Here is a 20,095-nt window from a genome sequence, read left to right as displayed (position 1 = left end):
CCCCACCGCCACAAGGCTCCCCTTGCTGCCATGAGGCCCCACCATGCCAAACTGCATCTTTTCTGTAATTTTAGCCACCATGTGCACAGCCAGGGGATGAACCAAGCAGGTCTCCCACCCACCCCGCCCCATGGTGGCTGCAATGGGCAGTGCAGCCGCTGGGCCTGTCTGTCTGGCCCAGCAGCCTTTGAAAACTGCAAGGTGCACCTGCGCAGTTTGAATAGATCATTGCAAGCCCATGACATCATGGGCTTGCAACAATCTATTTGAACTGCACAGGTTCGCCTCACAATTTTCAAGGGCCACAGGGCTGGACGGACAGGCCCAGCGGCCTCTCCACCCACCGCCGCCACTGGAGGGGGAGGCCTGCTCAGCTCACCCCCACCCTCCGGCTGTGCACATGGCGGCTAAAATTACAGAAAAGCCATGGTTCGGCATGACGGGGCAGTGGTGGAGCGGGGAGCAGGGTGGGGGAAGGAGCCCCCCTGGTCATTTGGAGGCCCCCCAGACGTTGGAGGCCATGGACCGAGGCCCCAAGGTCTGGGGGTAAGAGTGCCTCTGCTTGTAAAGGGGAATACTTGCTGGATTCCCCTTTACAAGTATGCCCCTTGTGAGCCGGGTCGGCGGGGTTCGATGGTTGGACCAGACCAAGGGGCGGCTCGACTGAGCCTCAGCCCGAGCAGCCCAATTCTGTTCAAATTCAGCTTGAATTTGAACCGAACTGGGAAAACCTGTTCCATGCACATTCCTAACAGATTGCTTTGTCATGTCAGAGTGAAATTACTTTGGAGGGAATGCAGGCTAGCGCTGTCCCTCATCCCAGTGCTGAATTTCTGACTTGGTACAAAAAGTCATGTATTTCCTCATTCACAGATTATTAATTGGGAATAAATCAGTGGTAATTTATTTATTTATTGGTGGAGGAGCTTCAGGAGGCCCCCCCCTTACCTATTTTTAAATTGTCCAAAAATAAAGAGAAAGAACGGGGAAATGAGTTTTTCAAAATCAGAGTTTAAAGCAAGTACAGTTGCTGTCTTCATTGCAGAGTTTGAGCCTCCATGGCAGAATACTAGCGGGGGCATGCTCTGAATATCTATTTGGCTTCCAGTAATCTATGAGTCCCAAGCCAGCTTCTCTGGTCTGTGACAAAGGAAAAGCCAACTAACGTATAGATTTATGTTTTCCTGACACCATTGTTCCTATCTTTTAGGCACCAGACAGTCCATCCTGTTCAGCCAAGCTTTTAATGGTATTTAAGATCCTTGCATTTGCTTTAATAACCTGGGAGAGGGAGGAGTGGGGAAATACTCTTTATGCATTTGGCTTTGTTGTCTTTGTTGTGTGTGTGTGTGTGTGTGTGTGTGTGTGTGTGTGTGTATATATATATATATATATATATATATATATATATATATATATATATATATATATTCATTCTGAAAGGCCCCTGGAAGGCTTTTTAAGCTAAAGGTTTGGAAAGAAATATTTCAAATATATAAAATTATGCAATGCTCCTTGTGTTGATACTGCATTTATGTTTCATTGTCCTTGAAATATGAGTACAATAGCCATCAGAAGAAATGTTTGTTTTATTACACACAGCCAAGCAGGCCAAGAGAAACAGGCTCCACAGCATTCCATGATGCTATTTTCACTGATAAGTTTAACACAAATACTTCTGTCTGACTAAGGAATGCTGCATGGGATCTGAGTCTGTTTCAGAGCTGAGTGGCAGGAGGATGGTCCACAGGTGCACACTTGTTTTGCAGAAGTAGAGTAATATGCTTCTGGACACCAATTGGGGGGGCGGGGAGAGCAACTGTGGGAGAAGGCTATTCCCATCAGGCCTTGCTTGTAGGCTTCATGGAGACCACTGGTCAGCCACTGTCCCACAGTGGCTAACCAATGGTCTCCATGAAGCAGGATACTAGCAGGACTGTGTGGACTTTTGTTCTGATCCAGCAGGACTCTTCATATGGTCTTAGGACCAGGTTTACAGTTTGGGGGTGCTCATCGATCCAGCATTGTCACTAGAGGCTGAAGTGGCCTCTGTGGCTCGGAACACTTTTTATCAGCTTTGGCTGACATGCCAACTGCATCTTTACCCGGACAGAGATAGCTTGGCCACAGTTACTCATGCTCTGGTATCAACCTCTCGCTTGGATTACTGCGAAGCATCGTACATAGGGCTGCCTTTGAAAATGGTCCAGAAACTGCAACTGGTACAAAATAGAGCTGCAAGATTATTAACTGGGACTGGATGTTTTGATCATATTACGCCATTGCTTCATCAGCTGCACTGGCTCCCAGACTGTTTCCGGGCCAATTCAAAGTGCTGGTTTTAACATTTAAAGCCCTAAATAGCTTGTGACCAGGTTACCTGAGAGAGCACCTTGCCCCATATGTCCCTACCTGTACTTTAAGATCTTCTTCAGAGGCCCCCCTCCAGCTGCCCTGCCAAACAAGGCAAGGCAGGTAGCTACCAGGGAGAGGGCGTTTTGGTGGTTGCACCCCATTTATGGAATAGCCTCCCCAGTGAGGTTTGCCTGGCTTCATCACTTGGTTCTTTTAGATGCCAGGTAAGGACCTCTTTGTTCACCCAGACCTTTTAAATTCAGACTTTTCAGATTTGCTTCTGATTTTTAACTAATTTTAAATAGAGTTTTTAAGCTGCTTTGAATTATATTTTGTTTTCTTTTCAACTTTTTTTGGTGAAAAGAGGACAATTTGTTCCACCCAGAGAACAATTTGTTATGGGGCAGCTAACAAATAAAGTTTATTATTAATTATTATCTTAGAGAAGCCCACTCTGCTCCCCCACCTTCCCATGTAGCAAGAAGGATTCTAATGGAAGAAGAGAGTGAGTAGTTCTGTAGCAGGGGAGTCCAGGCAACTGAAACTGGCGGCAGAAACTACATCACTGAATGATCACCTTTTCCTGGGGCTCTTAAAGAAACAAGCACCTTTTTTCAGGTCAGAGGATAGCAATGCTAGCTGCCAACGAAAGCCGCGTTCTTCATTTTGACAATGATGTTTGCTTTGCACAAGCACACCCTTTGGAGAAGAGGCTGCTTTTTTGCGATAACTCAGATCAATCAATCCATGTGGAAATGCAGCACGGGTGTTATCAGCCCTAGCCTGGAAAAGTGGTAAGCAAGTTTGCGGCACAGCTCTTCACCAGCTGTGTCTCCTCTGAGGATAATCGCTCATGCATACCAGGGGCAGAGTGCTACAAGACGGAGCTCATTAGTTTAAAGTGGGCCTCCTCATAATCCAGGTTTCTTCTAGTATTTCTCATATAGCCGGGCAATTAAAGTTCAGTTGCACCTAGGAGTGAACTCTGCTCCCCACCTAGCCCAGTCCACTACACTCGGCAGCACCCTTTTCAACTATTGCTTAATTTAGGATACTGAGCAATATTCCAGGTTGTAGCTACCCATTCCTTGCAGGCAGGAGATGCAGGGTTTCACCAGTTCTTTGCAACTAATACTTTTGCCGCTGTTAGTAAATTAGAAATCAATGAACAATGTTTCTTGGGCAGATTTAACAGGCTAAATTCCAACAGCATCCTTTTTGAATCCAATATTATATGACAATCAGTTATCCTCTTTCCTGTTTCTGTGCTTTTAAACAGCAGCCAGCTAAAGATGTATGGAGCAGGTGAAGCTTTACTCACAATTTTTCTCCTCGCCAGGAAAAGTTTCACCTGCTATATGTTTGTGTGTAAAGCTGCTGTTAAGCGTGGGAGGAGCAGCACAATACTAAAGGTGCAAACCAGTGTGGACAGTGGTTAGAGCATTGGGCTAGGGCGACTCAGGTTCAAATCCCCGTTCAGCCATCACACTCAGTGACTCTGGGCCAGTCATTCATCTCTCAGCTGAATCTACCTCACAGGGTCGTTGTGAGGATAAACATAACTGTTTATGACACTCTGGGCTCCTCGAAGGAAGAGCAGGATAGAAATGTAAGAATAAATAAATAAAATACAGTTCTAAGCCTATCCTATGTAGAGCTTAGCCTTGGGAAAGTAAATTCCCCTGATGAAGGGACATTGCTTTGAAATGCACTGGGATCACTAAATTTCATGGGTAAATAGCTGCATAGGATGCATTTACAAGTGCATTTTTTTTCAGTGCACTGAAGTTACACTTGTGGCGTTGCTGGGTTTTGCTCCTTCTGAATGTAGTAGCATTGCCCTTTTGGTTTTACTGCTGCCAAGGAGAGGAGCCAGAAGAAATGGTGGCACCTTTGTCTAGGAATGGCCTTTGCCCCCAAGGGATAAAGCGGATAAGAGGGTTCCTTGCCCCACTGACCCTCATCCAAGCAACATAGCTGAAGACAGTAATTGGTTGCCCTGGCAACTCAGTGAAAGCAACTTCATTTCAGCTGAGCTGGGAAGACGGAGAGCAGCTGCCCAATTCTTTTAGCAAAGGAGATGTGTCCCTCACTCTGGCAAGAGCTGAATATCTTCTTGGGCTTCCATGACCATGATTGAAAATGTATGGCTCTGGGTCTGCATTTAAAAGGACTCCCCCATGGCTTATTCAGCGGTGGCATAGCCAACCCGGGAAGGAAAGAGAAAACAATGAAGAGTCCAGTTCTGAGGGCCAGAGGAGTGCTGCTGTCCTTGTTAGTGTAGGGAGGCCTCACATCTTAACAACAATGTATGGTTAAAGGAAAGAACTAAGTTCTTATAATTTTTCACTTGTGGTTGCCCTCCATATCTAGTTTGGCCCAGAGGATGTTCTAGTGGCAACTGCTCCTGATGGCTGAGTTTGTATAACGTTGTGTGCACCTTTTGAGCATGTCCACAAGGCAATACAAAATGGCAGTTTCACGCCACAACTTCAGGGGCTCTGATCAGGTAGGTGCCTGGGTCAGTGATGGGCCCCCTGCTGATGTCTGACTGAATAGATTGAAAATATTATTTTTCGTTTCCCACTCTTTGTTCCCTCAAACCAGCTTTGCCTGCTGAATAGATTCTGGGTCCTTTGGGGACAGAGGCAGATCACTGCTGTCACTCCCCCCTCCCTCCCCCCCCACTCCCTTCCGAGCCCATAGGATAGCTCAGAGTGTGGTTTTCTTTACTGGTTTTAATATCTGTTTTTAGAATGTGCACAAAATGAATTTTTTTTATTCGTTTCCAATTTGAATAATTCCGAACATTCATTTTGAATTTGAATCACATTAGAATCTGGTCCAAAAATTCAATTTGAATCTGAATCAAATTCAAATCAATTAAAACATGTTTCGGTGCCTTTTTAAAACCAATCAGGGGGCCAGAATGGTTTTTTAAAAGGTGCCAATGGCTCTCAAATAAAATTCAAATTGAATTTCAAAAAATTGATTTTAATTTGAATTGAATTGCCACAAGAGCAGTGAGCATAGACCACAAGAATTGGTCTTCTGGTAGCAAGCATGACTTGTCTCCTTAACTAAGCAGGTTCTACCATGGTTGCATATGAATGGTAGACTAGAAGTGTGAGCACTGCAAGATAATCCCCTCAGGGGATGGAGCTGCTCTGTGAAGAGCGGAAGGTTCCAAGTTCCCTCCCTGGCATCTCCAAGACAGGGCTGCGAGAGATTCCTGACTGCAACCTTGGAGAAGCCGCTGCCAGTCTGTGTAGACAATACTGAGCTAGATGGACCTATGGTCTGACTCAGTATATGGCAGCTTCCTATGTTCCGAAGGGGTGATTTGATTCATATTTGAATCACTCAAATCACCCAGATTTGAGTCGAATTGATTCAAATTCAAATCAACCTGCACATCCCTATCTGTTTTGTCTCTAAATTATGTTGCTAACCATCTTGGTCACTGACATTGAGAGGCAGGATATAAATATTAAATATGTAATATTTAAATATTAAATTAAATGTGAATGCGTATTTTCACATGCTGACAATTTACAAAATGGGCCATGTTGCTTCTGTCACAAATCTGTAAAAAGAACTGATCTATGTACTGCTCAGACTGTGAGATGATGTATAAACTTCCTGGGATTGTGGAGGGTTTTGACCTACTAGAATGTAAAGCAAAGGCAGAAGGTGGTGTATCTTCTTCTGCCATAACTGACATAAAACAACTGATTCCTCCACATAGTTATAGGGTGTCTGAATAAACGTATAATTACTATAACAGCTGCTTAGCAGATACACAGGAAACTGTCTGAGCTTTTAATTTAACTGCTAAACCTAAGCATAGATTCCCCCAGTAGAGCAGTAAACTATGATGAACTGTCAGGTTTCCTGAATGTTCTCATTACTGTCACAAGCAGTAATAAAGTACTCAGAAGGGAAAAGATTGTGTGAAACCACTGCATCTTTCAGTTAATAGGAGAGAAGATTATTATTAGGCTGCTGCCCCACTCCCCACAACCCCAGTACAAACTTACTAAACAGTTGGGTTAGAGCTGGGTGCTCACAAATGACAATGCACTATCTAAGTAGATGTGCCAATTTATATTCTAGGATTCAAGGTACTCTGATTTAAAACACACACACACACATCTATATTGCATGGCAATTGTGGAAATAAAGTTCTGATTTTCTGAGCTGGTATGGCATCATGGAACATTTGTGAACATTCCATTGTTCCATTGGTGGTGGCTGTTTTTTAATTGTTTTCAAAACATGCCATAGTTTTAAAAACAACAGCATTAAACCCCCTTACTAGGGTTTTTAAAAAACCATTTTTAAGCTTCTGTGAGGGAAAGGAAAGTTGTCTGCCTGGTTAGTCTTAAAGCCACACCTTGGGACAGGAATAGCTTTGTGGAGCAGGCTGAGGATTGCAGAGAACCAGGAGATAAGGAAGCTATGGCATGAAGAACATGTTTGCTATGCTGTATGCTATGCCTCTCAGTGCAGCATTGTGATCTGGCCATCCTAAGGGACCAATGGAGGTCAAGAAGTGGTGGCCAGGATGGAGTGTGAGAAATGGGGTACTAAGAGAGCCCCTGGTGGCGCAGTGGTAAAGCTGCTGCCCTGTAACCAGAAGGTTACAAGTTCGATCCTGGCCAGGGGCTCAAGGTTGACTCAGCCTTCCATCCTTCCGAGGTCGGTAAAATGAGTACCCAGAATGTTGGGGGCAATATGCTAAATCATTGTAAACCGCTTAGAGAGCTCCGGCTATAGAGCGGTATATAAATGTAAGTGCTATTGCTATTGCTATTGCTAATTTCAAATATTGGTTTGAATAAGCAGCCACAGGTTTCTCTGGTGCAATCAGTGAAGCACCATATGTTTATTATCTGTAAAAGCATTTGTAATTGTGTGGGGCCAGTGCTCCCCCTAGCGACAAAGCTCAAAACTCCACTCCTGCCAGTCTATCAGAGGCCCTCTTCCATCCCCAGCCTGCAGCAACTCTGTCCCTCCAGGCTCCTCCTCCAGTCCTTCCTCCCTCCCTCTCCCCCCCCCCCCTTTTCACAAGTGCCACTCATTTTTCTTGCTTTCTTTTCCCCTGGTATATAGCCCAAATTGTCCTACCCTAAGAACAAACTACAGGCAGTTGGCAAACAAAGGTAAAAGACATGATCACAGAAGAGAGAGATTAATATGAAAAGAATAAGGAAAAGAAACAAAAAACAGTACAACTATGCTCTAATTCCTCCCTTAGGAGTTTTTCCTAGGAGGGCCAGAAGAAGGATTGGCATCACTGGGCAGCTGCTGAAGGCTTTTAGAAAGGCTTACTTTTTCTTCTTCTTCTTTTTCTTTTTGACACCACCTCTGTGCTCATAATCATTGGCCGCCTTCTGACATAACGGCAAACTGCAGGTCCATCAGACCCGCAGTTTGCCTCCATTCCCCGCCACACTCCCAGATAATTCCGAGCTGCAGTTTGGGAGACTGCAAGTGGGGAGGAACTGACTGAACGGGCTTCCTCCTTCACATGAAGGAAAGCCCCGGCAGCCAGTCTAGAAGGAGAGACAGAGGAGTTCCCTATCCTCAACTCTGGTTTGTGCAGCTTGCACAAACCAGAGGGGACAGCAGCAAGATTTGGATGACACAATGGCACTGTTGGATCTGAGGTTTCAGCGCCGAAAATGAGAACCGACCAAGATTCAAGGTTGAGGGCTAAAACTGACCCGCAGTTTGGTGACAAAACCGTGGGCTCCTGCATTTGGACAAGGAAAATCATGAACCTCTAACACAGTTGCCTCCAGTTTTTGTTATATTTCCGAAGGCAGCTCGTGTGTCATGGTGGCGGAGTTACTTTTTCAAGGCCCACCAAGGTAGGAAGGGGCCCACAGAGGGCAGTGTGATGAGAGCCTCCTAAATTCTGTAACCCACCCTAAGTTCTCAAAGGGCAGTACATACAACTATAGAAATGTCTTAGACGCCCTATCTTTTCTTCCACATGGAGAAAAGCAGTTGAAGCAACTTTTAGTGGACAAACAGCATGGCAGAAATGGGTTCCGCAAGCTTTTCTATACCCACACCATGTGCTAATTTTTGGCAGGAGGTGCATGCCTCCACTATTCTGGTTGCAAAGAAAGAGCAAAGGACCCTCCCCCTTTCTACCTCGCTGGACCAAATAACTTCCCCCTCCCCCTTGCCATCCACCCCTCTGCACGGCTGTTGCCCAGTGCTCCCAGCCAGTGGCATAGTGGTATCTGGTGGCAGGGCACAGCCAGTCCTGTTCATCTGCAGCCCCTGGGGATGCCAAGGAACGGGGACATTCCTCAGACACAGCTGCACAGGTGGCTTCATGGAAGCATGACCACCTGTCCAGCCGCTCCTGGGTGCCCAGCCCATTGATGATCTCCCTCTGCAACATCCCCAAGGCTGCGTGCCATGCCATGTCAGCTGCCTGGCAGCCCCCTCCAGAACCAACCTCCCCCTCCAGCAGCTGATGGTGACCATGCAGCACACAAGAAGCAGGCCAAAGTGTTTGCTATGCATCAGGGGCAGGCAGCAACCAGGAAGCTGCCCGGTAGGAAGCTGCAGTTTCCAGTTGCAGGTGCTCAGATATTGGGGGCTGGGGGAATGTGTTCCCATATGTACTGGAATGGTCACTGCTGGCAGGCAGCTGTGTTGGTGGCTGGAAGTGTAGCACGTCCCCATCATCGGCAGCACCCATGGGGCCCACCAGGCCCCCCTCCCTCACAACAGCACCAAGAGACTCTGGAACATTGGGTGTTGGGGACCCCTGGCCTGTACCCCAACATTAGACCCAGAGGTACCAACCCAGAAGTATATGGAACCCAGGCCTGTGTCTGCTTCCATTTTATTAAGGAAAATGCCTGAACTCAAGGTGAACTGACACCCAGATCTCAGGACTGCCTCAGCTAACTGCTCGGTGAAGGAAGAGGCAATCCAGCATTGTATTGTGAAATGGGCACTCACAGAAACACAAGGGCTAGGCCTGAGCTATCATGCTAAAATGTAACTCACTATCAGATAATGTCTGTGGAAGAGGCCAGAGGCTGATCCCCCTTTCCTGTTGCAAGAAGTCTATGTTAATCTTTGTCAATGTTTGCTCAGCTATGCCAAAAGGGGATACTCCGTTGCTGTCTATAGAAATTCCAGTCTAGGAAAACACCTGTAGATTTAGTCTTTTACTAACACCTTTTAACATCTGGGACTAGGCCGGGAAATCTGGGGACAAGGGAAGGTGCCCATTTGCAGCTCAGACATGCAGATTTGCTTTGAGCTACCTCCCCAAGATAACAGATAACAGAAGATGAGATTAAAATCTCCCTGGACTGCCTGAATAATTAAAAGAATATCCAGAAGGAAACAGCAGATTGTCACCTTTCTGGGGAACCAGGAAGGATGAGGATATTTTGAGTAGACTCTATGGGGATCAAAGGAAGATACAACTATAAAGTATGAGGCTTACTGGACAGAGAGCTAGCAGTCTTTTGCCTACAAGCAATCTTTTGCCTACAAGCAAGATCTGCTCATGAGCAATCCAAGGGTTTCCTGCCCAAGCCGAGGGGCTAGAGGCAGGAACTCTTTCCAGGGAGAAGGGACTGTCTGTTTGTGACTTCTGCTGTGCAGTGAGAAGTCAAGACTCCCCAGCCATGATACTCCCTAGCAATCTTGCCTAACAAGCATACTTGCTCAAGAGCCATCCCAGAGTTTGTTGCCAAAGCCATGGGGCAACAAGCAGGAACTGTCCATGGACAGGAACTGTCTGGGACTTCTGCTGCACAGTAAGAAGTCAAGACTTCCCCAGCCATGGGACTCTCATACTCTGCCTCACTCTGAGCAAACTGCCTGCTTGACCAGTGGTCTCAAGCTCCTGTTCCTAGCTACAGCCTCTCTCCTTCAGCTGAAAGCCCCACCGCTCTCAAAGCCTCTGACCCTGGTAATATGCTGCTCCACAAGCCTTGGATCCCTCTTCCCTCCTTCCTACTAATTACTGCCACTCCCTTCCTAAGTCTTCCCTCCCTTCTTCCTTCTTCCTTTGCTTCTCTCTAAATGTTTTATTTAGGATTTGTTAGATTGTTAGATAGCTGTAATTACTGATTGCACACACATATGTTAGTTAGGCACATTACACTACACTTGAATCGGAAACATGTTTTTAATGTGGATTATTTTATCCTGATGAGCAACTTTTTATAATAAAACCCATTGAACTTTCTGAGTGTGTCTCTCTCTCTGTTTGTGCGCCCAGATCCTACATGGTCACCATCTCCAAGAACCAATTCAGTTTGTGTATGATGTGACTTTCCCTCTTTCCCTCTGAGCATGTACAGAGTGCGAAATCAGGTGTAGTTCACAACATGGGGGCGGGGTCCAGCAGCAGAATGTCGCCCCTGACTCACAGAGGTTGTGTTGGACATAGCAGGCAACCATGATGTCAGCTACCACTTGGCCTCAGCATCTGGAAGTGTGTGGAGTGAGCGTCAGTGGACTTCCAGCCATCAAAATCCTTGTTTCACCAGCACCCTCATTCCGCTGGCCATGAGTGGTTGCCCCGGGATGCTGCTGTGGCCACCTTGGACAGTGAATGATGGGGTGGTCTGCTGGGCTCCATGTGCTGGCAAATGGGTTGATCTTCCTTCTGGCATGGGGTTACTCAGACCTCTTCCGTGCTGCCTGTATTTACCGGACATGTTATCATGGCTAATGAATTCCAGAGGACAGGTCTGGGTGATAAAGGGTGCACTTCCACTTGTTTCCCAGGGTGCTTCTGTGCGTGCAGGGATGGTGGGCCCATGCACCTGAGAGCCTGAAGATGAGCTGCCAGTGCTAGTGCATTAGCAGCTGCTTCCTGGGGGGTGCAGGGGGTGCTTTGGCACACTTGCCATGCTGGGCCATGTGGCCATTCAGAGGGCCCTGCCTCTTGGTTCACCATCCCTCCTGCTGCCTCAGCATGGCAGTGTGTGTATGCTTTGAGATTCTGCCCATTGGGCAACACTGCTCCATGCAGGTGGCCATGGAGTTTGCATGGGGGGGATGTGCTTCAAGGCTCTGCCCATTGGGAAAGACTGCCCTTTGTGGGCAGCCATGGGGACTGTGCTGCAGCTGCCACCAAGCACCCACATGCCCCCCTGGGGACCCTGCCCCATGACAAGTGCAGGAATGGGGCACACACATCTCTCCTTGATGTTCTCTCTGCCCACCCTGTGGTCTTGCACCTGGCAGTTCTGTGAGGAGCTCCTTGTGGCTTGTGCAGGGGGGAAACCCTCTGCAGAGCACTAGAAGTGATACGCAGTGGAGCATGGGTGTGGTTCAGTCATACAGTTCTACTCTTATCTCTTTTTCGAAACCAGAACTAGCTGACATCCAGACTAACATTGTGTGTACTGAAAAAATTCCATGCATTCAGTGGCATTTTTACAAATCTCCCCTTTTCTCTGCAGCCACCTGTACCCCCAGAAAATATGCCTCTGAGGGTAATACTTTTTATTATAGGATAAAAATGTAATAATAATAGTGCTTCTGGGAGATAGCCTTGCTTTGTCTCAGGTACTTGGATCACTAAAGAAAGTGCAAAACATTGTTTGACCAGAGCCAATAGTGGAATACAAATAATGAAGTTGTGTATTAGTGACAGTGACAGCTCTAGAAAACCACCTCCAGTTTGCTGTCCTGAACACAATCTATGGTACTCTACAGTTACATACATTTCTGTCTTTCCCTTGTTCTAAGGAGTTCAGGGAAGCATACAAAGTTTTCTCCCCCTCCATTTTATCTTCACACCAACCCTGTGAGATAAGTTCGATTAAGCTGGCTCAAGAAGACTTCATGAGGATTTGAGAACTCTTGTCTCTCCAGTCACCCCAAAGTCTAAACCACTACACCACACTGCCTCAAAGCAAAGATGCAAGTAAAATTGTAATTAAGTTATAATTAAAGGCTCTAAAGGTAAAGGCTATAAATAAAAATCTAAGTAAAGATGGCATCATTCTTTTACTGTTCTGCACACTAAATTATACCTCCCAGATAATTTGGTACTATGTGTTTATCCATTCAGAGCATTCAAAAGTTCAGAAACAAATTGCATTTAGCTCTGGAAAATCCAGACAATCTGAATTTTTTTTCCAGTGGGAAGTGTGTTTAACATAGCACAAATTGCATGGTGGGTGGAAGCAGATAAAATTGCAGATACAGACCTGATATATATAGTAACATATTCATTTAAAGTTTTGCCCTGCATTTAATACAGCAACAAATATTTATAGGTGTATCTTCTTTCTGTATACAATAACCAATTCTAGTTGGTAAAGAAGCACCTTTTGAAATAACGATTCTCTTATATTTAGGAGCTGGAGAGCAACTGTCCCTGCTCAGCCCAGCATAGCACCTGACCCATCCCAGACTACTGCTGGTGCCTCCCTTGTTTGTTTTTAGATTGTGAACCCTTTGAGGGAACCGTCTTCTTATTGCTGTATAGACTGCTCTGTGAACTTTGCTTTTGAAACGTTATACATTCTAAATAATGTTTCTCTCCACACCATATTCATAATGGATCCTCAGGCTTTCATGTGGCATGCAGAAGATCACACAAGAAGGTGCTTGGGAGTAATCCAGAGTAACAATAATTTTATTAATTTATTTTTGTATTCTACTATTTCTCCAATAACTTAGGGCAGTACATTACTCTTTTCTCCCCTTTATCTTCACAACAGCCCTGTGAGGTGGGTTAGGCTGAGAGGCAGTGACTGGTCCAAAGTCACCTTGAAAGCTTCCTTCTGTTCCATCCCTATGCCTCATACACAAGCCCGCAGTTTTAGATACATTAATAATTACTCCAGAACAATTACCCCTGATTATGTATTCAAGTCTCAGATGTTGATACAAATCCTTACTTCATTCATAGGTACTTGCTGAAAAGGGTGGGGCACCTTACTTTTCTTGATAATCTGGAATAGGTTCAGAGGAGCTGGTTATGTTTAGCCTAGAGAAGAGGACTAAGAGATAGAGGGGAATATGGGAGTTGTCTTCAGATATCAGAACTGCCACCTAATGGTGCAGCTCTGGCGAAGCTAGAGAGCAGGAGGCTGTTGGTTCGAATCCCCACTGGTGTGTTTTCCAGAATATGAGAAACTCCTATATCGGGCAGCAGTGATATAGGAAGGTGCTGAAAGACATCATGATCTCTCAGATTGTGCGCGAGAAGGCAATGGTAAACCACTCCTGTATTCTGCCAAGAAAACCACATGACTCTGTGGTCGCCGGGAGTCGACACCGACTCAATGGCACAACCTTTCCTTTTTTCTACAAAAAAGGATCAGACTCCCCCCTCCCCCCGCTGCTCCTGATGGCAGAATGAGGGCCAATGTGTGGAAATAAGGAGAAAGCAGATTTAAGCTAGCTGGCCGTGGAGGAGCAGGCTGCGGCATGCAGCGGACTCTCCTTTGATGGACTTGAATAGACGTGTATGTGCCTTTTTGGAAGTACGTTGAAAGGGGAGAAAGCCATGCCATCTCTGTCACTGCCTAGTATTGCACATCATGGACACACTGCAGAGGGCGTTTTAGCAACTAATCCGTGTTAAGCGGCTTTGTGTATCTCGGTCCTGGGAGAGGGAACCATTCGTCACGACAGACCGATGGACACACACACACTCTCTCTCTCTGCTCTAGACTTGACAAAAAAAACCCCTCCGCCTCAGTTCACACAGGCCAACTCTTGCGGCTTAATGCATGCGAGGACAGTTACCTCTGTGCAAACTTTTTCTAATGCCAAGATATTCAGAACTGACATGAAGATATCGTAAGGGCGGCGGCGGCTCCCCTTGAGCATATGCAGAGCAGCAGCACCCTTCCTCAGTAGCCCTAGCAACGCAAACACAACCAGCGACCCAGCAAGCTCGCGCCCGGGACGCCACGACTTCCCCTGGTAGACCTCAACAAGCGCAGCAGCAGCTGCCCAGTCTCCCGGTGGCGGCGGGGTAATGGTGGGCGAGGAGGACGCGGAGGCGGTGCCCTCGGGGGAGAGGAAGAGCTCAGCGGGGCGGCACGCGGCGGTCAGAGCGCGCGCACCGGCGCCCCAGGCGGCAGAGGGACTTCGGTCCCTCCTCCTCTTCCTCCTCCTCCGTCGGGCTCCTCCTGCGCCCGCCGCCATTTTAAGCCGTTGCAGACCGCCGCGGGCGCCTGGTGGGGCGCGAACCCACCGCCCCACCTTCGCCATCCATCGCCTCTCTTGTTGGTGGCGCTGGTGCTGCTAGGCGTGCTCGCCCGCCTCCAAGTTGCCCCGCCTTCGCCGTGGGAGGCAAGCGGGGCGCTGGGCTAAACGGAGAGGGGCGGCGGCCGTAGCAGGTTCCGCAGGCGGCCCTGGCTGCCTTTCTTCTTCCCTCCTGTCCCGTCCCGCCCATGTAGTCAGGTAAGGATCCTGTCACACTCGCCCAGCCCCTTAAGGTCTCGGTCTTTCCTCCCCTGTAGCGTCTGGTGTGGAGGAATGGAAGTTTTGAGGCTCTGGCCGAATGGAAAGCCACCTCCGTGAGTTGACACACTGCATTCATTTCCGTGGTAGGATCTTGGCTGCACACCTGCAAAGATGACTGCGGAGGTTGCCCCTTCTTGTATTCCGTGGCAAACGCCGCCTCTGTGCCATGAGTAGCTGCATGGCCCGTGCTGCAGTAACACGTGCCGCCGCTCCCTCCAGCACTGGATGGGGACAAGCCGGTTGTGTTTCTGCCTGGCTGCAACACACCTGTTTTAAACAGTGCCCGCTAGCTATGGCCACACAAAGTGGATTGTAGTACACTCTCTTGCATGGCTATTCAGTAAACTGTGCTGTTTTCAGTGGGGTAACCCACTGTAATGAATAGGGATGTTCAGAGGCCCTTTATAGCAGGAATTCTCAACACTGGGTCCCCAGATGTAATTGGACTTCAACTCCCATAATCTCCAGCCCCTGTGGCCTTTGGTTGGGGATTATGGGAGTTGAAGTCAAATATCTGGGGACCCAAGGTTGAGAACCCCTGCTTTATGGGCCTCCGAACTGTTCGAAGGTGGCAGGGGTCTCCCTTTAATAGCGGGGGGAGGGTGCACTTACCCCTCCCGCCGCTTTTCACCTGCCAGCATCGGTTTTTTAGCAGCCCATATGACTGGAAGTTGCTGGCGCACCGGCAACTTCCAGTCATATCTGGAAGAGGAGGACAACGGGGTGGCAGGGAGGTACGCTGCCACCCCAATGGGCTGCTAAAAAACCCCGATGCCGGTGGGAGGGTGACCCCTGCCGCCTTCGAACCGCCCCACTGCGGTTCTGTGCACATCCCTAGTGGGGTTTACTCTCTCATGTTAGTGTGCATACCACTGCATAGCTTGAGTTACTCTTTTTAGACTCAGCATGCAATAGGCAAAGGGGATAAAGTACAGTAATTACTTAATCATTCTTAATGTCTCTCCATTAAAGGTATCTTCACAGAATTATGTTCACATGTAAATTGAAACATGATGTAAAAATAATTCACACCATTACTATGAATCTGCCCAAAGGCTTTGCCTGTTGTACTTTCCCCACATTTTTGATGTGGCCCTCTCTGGTAAATTCCCCTTTTAAACACTTTGTTCTACTTCCCCCTTCTTTCAATACACATTTGTAGATTAAATATGGGCTCTAGCCTCTATTTTACTGAATGTAGTATGTCGTCGGGGGGGGGTATTCTTGCTTTGTCAGCCGAAATGCATCAGATGCATTTCTGGGCAATGGGATTTATGATGGGGGGAAATGCAAAAATAAGTGAACCAGACCTGAGATATTCATGCGCTGGGGATGTCTTTCACACACAGGAGATGCTGCCTTGGAGAACAGTATCAATTACGCAGGAAGAGCAAATAGTTTACATTGCAAACCTGCGTACAGTTAGGTTGCTTAAGAATCCTATTAACTTCATCCAACTTTAAGTAGCCTGATTGTGTGAAGGATTGTAGCCTTACAGCCCAATCCAATGCTTGATTACTTTGAATGAAGTCTTGCTGAGTTCACTGGATTTACTCCCAAGAAAATGTGCATGGGATTGCCATGAAGCCTGATCTTAAGCATGTTTACTTGGAATTAAGGCCTAGCAATTGGACTAAACTAAGTTTAGTAGGGCTTATTCTCTATCAGGGGTTTTGGCTGGGGCCAAGGCTATCTAGTTTGCTCTTGTACCTTGAAATATCACCTGATTATTGATTAAGTGCAGTCAAGTTGGTGTCGACTCTTAGCGACCACATAGATAGATTCTCTTCAGGATTATCTGTCTTCAACTTGGCCTTTAAGGTTTCTCAATGGTGCATTCATTGCTGTTGTAATCGAGTCCATCCACCTTGCTGCTGGTCATCCTCTTCTTTTCTTTCATTCAACATTTCCTAGCGTTATGGACTTCTCAAGGGACACAGGTCTCACCTAGATCTACAGAAATCAGCAAGTGAAAGTTTTCATTACATGGAGATAAGCATTATAACTTGCCAATATCTATGAGTTAAGTTGCCTTTAACGACACAGAAATAGTGGCCAGAACTAGTCACCCTGCCCCCAAGTAAGTGTGCATAGGAGGACAATTTGCAGTTCAGTCCTATGCATTTTTGCTTTGCCTTGTTACATCCAAGTGAAAGATGGTAAATATTAATTCAGCCACAAATAAATGCTCAGATGTTTACTTGGAAGTAAATGTGTATAGAATTGTAGCTTTAAGTCACTATCCTCTGCAAAGTTAAGCTTGCTTAAGCCTGTTGATTTCAGTGAACTGAGGTGTGCCTAACTCTGCACAGGACTGGGCTTTTATCTAGAAGCTGTATTAGCCCTGCAGGGAATTCTCTCTTGGAGTAGGCAAGAGCCTTACATCCTTGATCCTAAATGCATTTACTTGAATCTAAGCCCTCTAAATCCATTTACCTGGATATAAGTCCCTCTGATATCAGTAAAACTTTCTTCGAAGTTAAGCGTGCTTAAGATGTCAGCCTTAGTTATTACTTAATATGACTGCAGATATGAAGGGTTTCTCCCCCGCCCCCACCGCGCCATGAGCTGGTGTCTTCACGCAGCTTTATCACAATAAAAAGCAATGGGGCTGCAATATTAAAATGTCACTTCTGTGTACTGCATATTCTCCTGTTCTGCATTGTGGCCTGGTGATATGCTGTAAAGTTGTCATCCTCATCTTTGTGGTATGATCTCTGTGGCATAAAGTTGTCATTGCTTTATTGGATATGAATGTATGGTGTTGGCTGGTAAAATACACAGAATAAAAGTGGAATTGAAACAATCTCACAACTGTCATTTAAAATACCAGAAGTTCTAGATTTTTAGAGCTCCAAGCTATCTTTTTTGCTTCTTCATTGTGTATTCTTTCATACATGTAATCAGGGAGATGTATGTAGATATGGAACATTGTGCTTTTACTTCTATCCTTAATGCTAGCTCATGCGTACATGATAGACTGATGTAGAATCTAGAAAGTAAGGGAGAAGAAACAGCCCAGCAAATAGTGCTTTTCTTTTTCTTTGTATTATGGAGAACTTACCCTGCGTGATATGCTGAAACACATTTTTCAGTTTGGAAGATTTGTACAGCTAAAATATGAATTGGTACAAAAAAGTAATCAACTAGTCAACACGTAGTGTAGATTTATTTTCTGGCAAAAAGTTCTACTTACTCATGTAAACAACTTAGAACAATTTGGTCTAATCAAACTCCAAAATTAATCTCCTAGTTAAGATGTAATGACCAAATTATAGTTTAGCTGTTGAACAAACTTTTCCTTCCTTCCTGGTTTGATTATACAATACTTTGCCTTGATGTCTGAATCGGCAGACAATGTCTTGTGCAAACTAGCTTGCCCGGTTTGGCTATCACAGCAGACTGTGGTTAGTTACAAACAGGAAGGGGAAAATTTGAAAGGGGGAGAAGGAATGTGTAGCAGACAGCCTGCTTGCCCCTCTTTTGCTTTGTTCCCATCATGAGCATGGCTAGCAGGAGAATTTGGCGTATGGCGCCTAAGTCTTGGATAGGATAAGATAGCCATATCTGGGCAGCAGGAGCTTGGCTGTGTGGAAAGCCCACCTGAGAATAGGACGCTTCCCTACTGCTGAGTCAGTCACATCCTAGAGGAAGCCAAGGTTCCAGTGGACACACGCACACACGTTAATGCCTCAAAAGCATTCAAGGCCACAAGAGGCCCCCCACCTATTCAGAAAAGCTTCAAAATGTAATCAACCTAAGGAACTCCTTTTACATAAACTGATAGGAAAGAGTGACCTGTTGTTCTGGTCATCAGCTGAATAGGCAATGGTGTCTCTTCTTCTTCCAGCACCTGAGCAAGGGATCGAACCTCCATATTTATTCCACGTCAAAACCCGATAAAACATTCCACCCACCTTTAGCCATTGCTTGAAGTTCTGGTCAGGATATGGTTCTTGTCATGTTCCTTTTGGGACCCAGCTCTCTACGCTGGCTGATCTGTGGGAGTTCAATGGCACACACTGCTAACTACTCCCTAGAGCTTTGCTCTGCTAAGAGCCAGACTTGCTCTTAACCCTTTCCCACTTAGAAATGAAACCACTGCTGAGCTGATGTTGGAACCCTGGATCGCAGCTTAACGAGAGCCACTAGATCTGAATGTGCCTGGCCTGGGACACTTGTGTTCTGCCTTAGCCATTCCCAGCAACTAGAGTCTCTGGGAACTTTCTCAATACTGGGCTTCCACAAGATTTGTCTAGTGTTTTGAGGAGTCCAGGATTCCCTGAGCAGAAAACCCTGAGAGAGCCCTTTTGAGGCTGAGCTGGGTCCTCCCAAAGTGGGTTTGCCATACCCTAAACACCCATGCCTGACTGCTTAGGCATCTCATTGCTTCCCCAGATTGCTGTGAGCTCCTGTAAAGCAATAGTCTTGGGTCCTATGCCTGTATCCCACCACCTATCCTTGCCATTTGCTGGGAAGACCTAAAGGGGGAATCATACTCCTGTCCTCACAGATGGGAAGTTACCCCTTGGCATCACATACAGTCAACAGACTCAGGGAAGGAATACAGCATATCTCATCTCTTCAGGCTTTGTACTCTGTCTCTCTCCCTCCACTACCCCTCCTTGCCCACGTAAATGTTCTCCTCCCCATTCAGTTAGCTCAGTGTATAGCTGTTTAGGTTGTGCTTGAGTTCGTTGTTCTTTTGCCTGAATTATTGGCTTGTATTCTTGGCACTGGTTGCCAAATACTCCTGTTTGCATCGTGTGTCTGTTATTTCAATAAACATGATTTTTGTTTTCACAAGCCTGGTCTCTGAGCCTGAACTCCTCTAGGGGTTCTCCAACATTGATATTTCCCTGTGCCTAGACTGCAATCCTTTATTCTTGCAAATTGTTTTCAGAGCAAATCTCCCAACTCGAGTAAAAGTATAGTTGAAGACTGTTATAGTTGACACATGTCTGAGCAAATGTGGTAACAAGTGTGAAAAAGGCCAGAGTAATTCATGATGAACAAACATAGCCTGAAGCATATCTAGGGAAAATAGCGCCTAGGGCAAGTACTGAAATTGCACCCCCTGTCCAAATATCTGACACCCATCTTTCAGATAACTTTACCATAATATCAGCTGAAAAATACAAGTCAAGCTCATTAATCTTTTAATATTTCAAAAACTATTTAGCATTGGATGTAGCCAGACCAAAAATTTCTGGAAAACTACAAATTTCAGTATGCTGGGGCTCTTGAAATA

The 20,095-nt window shown here is 46.2% G+C and overlaps 1 protein-coding gene across 11 annotated transcripts in view; it reads left to right on the top strand.

Moving 5' to 3' along the window:
• Positions 1 to 14,282: 14,282 nt before the first annotated feature.
• The window catches only part of CFAP20DC (CFAP20 domain containing), a 268,470-nt gene continuing 262,657 nt past the window's right edge, over positions 14,283 to 20,095 (top strand). For 5 of the 11 annotated variants that reach the window (XM_053297344.1, XM_053297355.1, XM_053297349.1 and 2 more), the window contains exon 1: positions 14,286 to 14,781. The gene's annotated coding sequence lies outside the window, so the exon portion shown is untranslated. Of the gene's footprint in view, positions 14,782 to 20,095 lie in introns of all 11 variants that reach the window. The other 6 variants (XM_053297356.1, XM_053297353.1, XM_053297357.1 and 3 more) reach the window with 6 other exon arrangements.

Source organism: Hemicordylus capensis, chromosome 2, assembly GCF_027244095.1.
Source record: "Hemicordylus capensis ecotype Gifberg chromosome 2, rHemCap1.1.pri, whole genome shotgun sequence".
Taxonomy (NCBI): Eukaryota; Metazoa; Chordata; class Lepidosauria; order Squamata; family Cordylidae; genus Hemicordylus; species Hemicordylus capensis.
The sequence above is the reverse complement of the archived record's forward strand: the minus strand, read 5'-3'. Positions and strand labels throughout refer to the sequence as shown.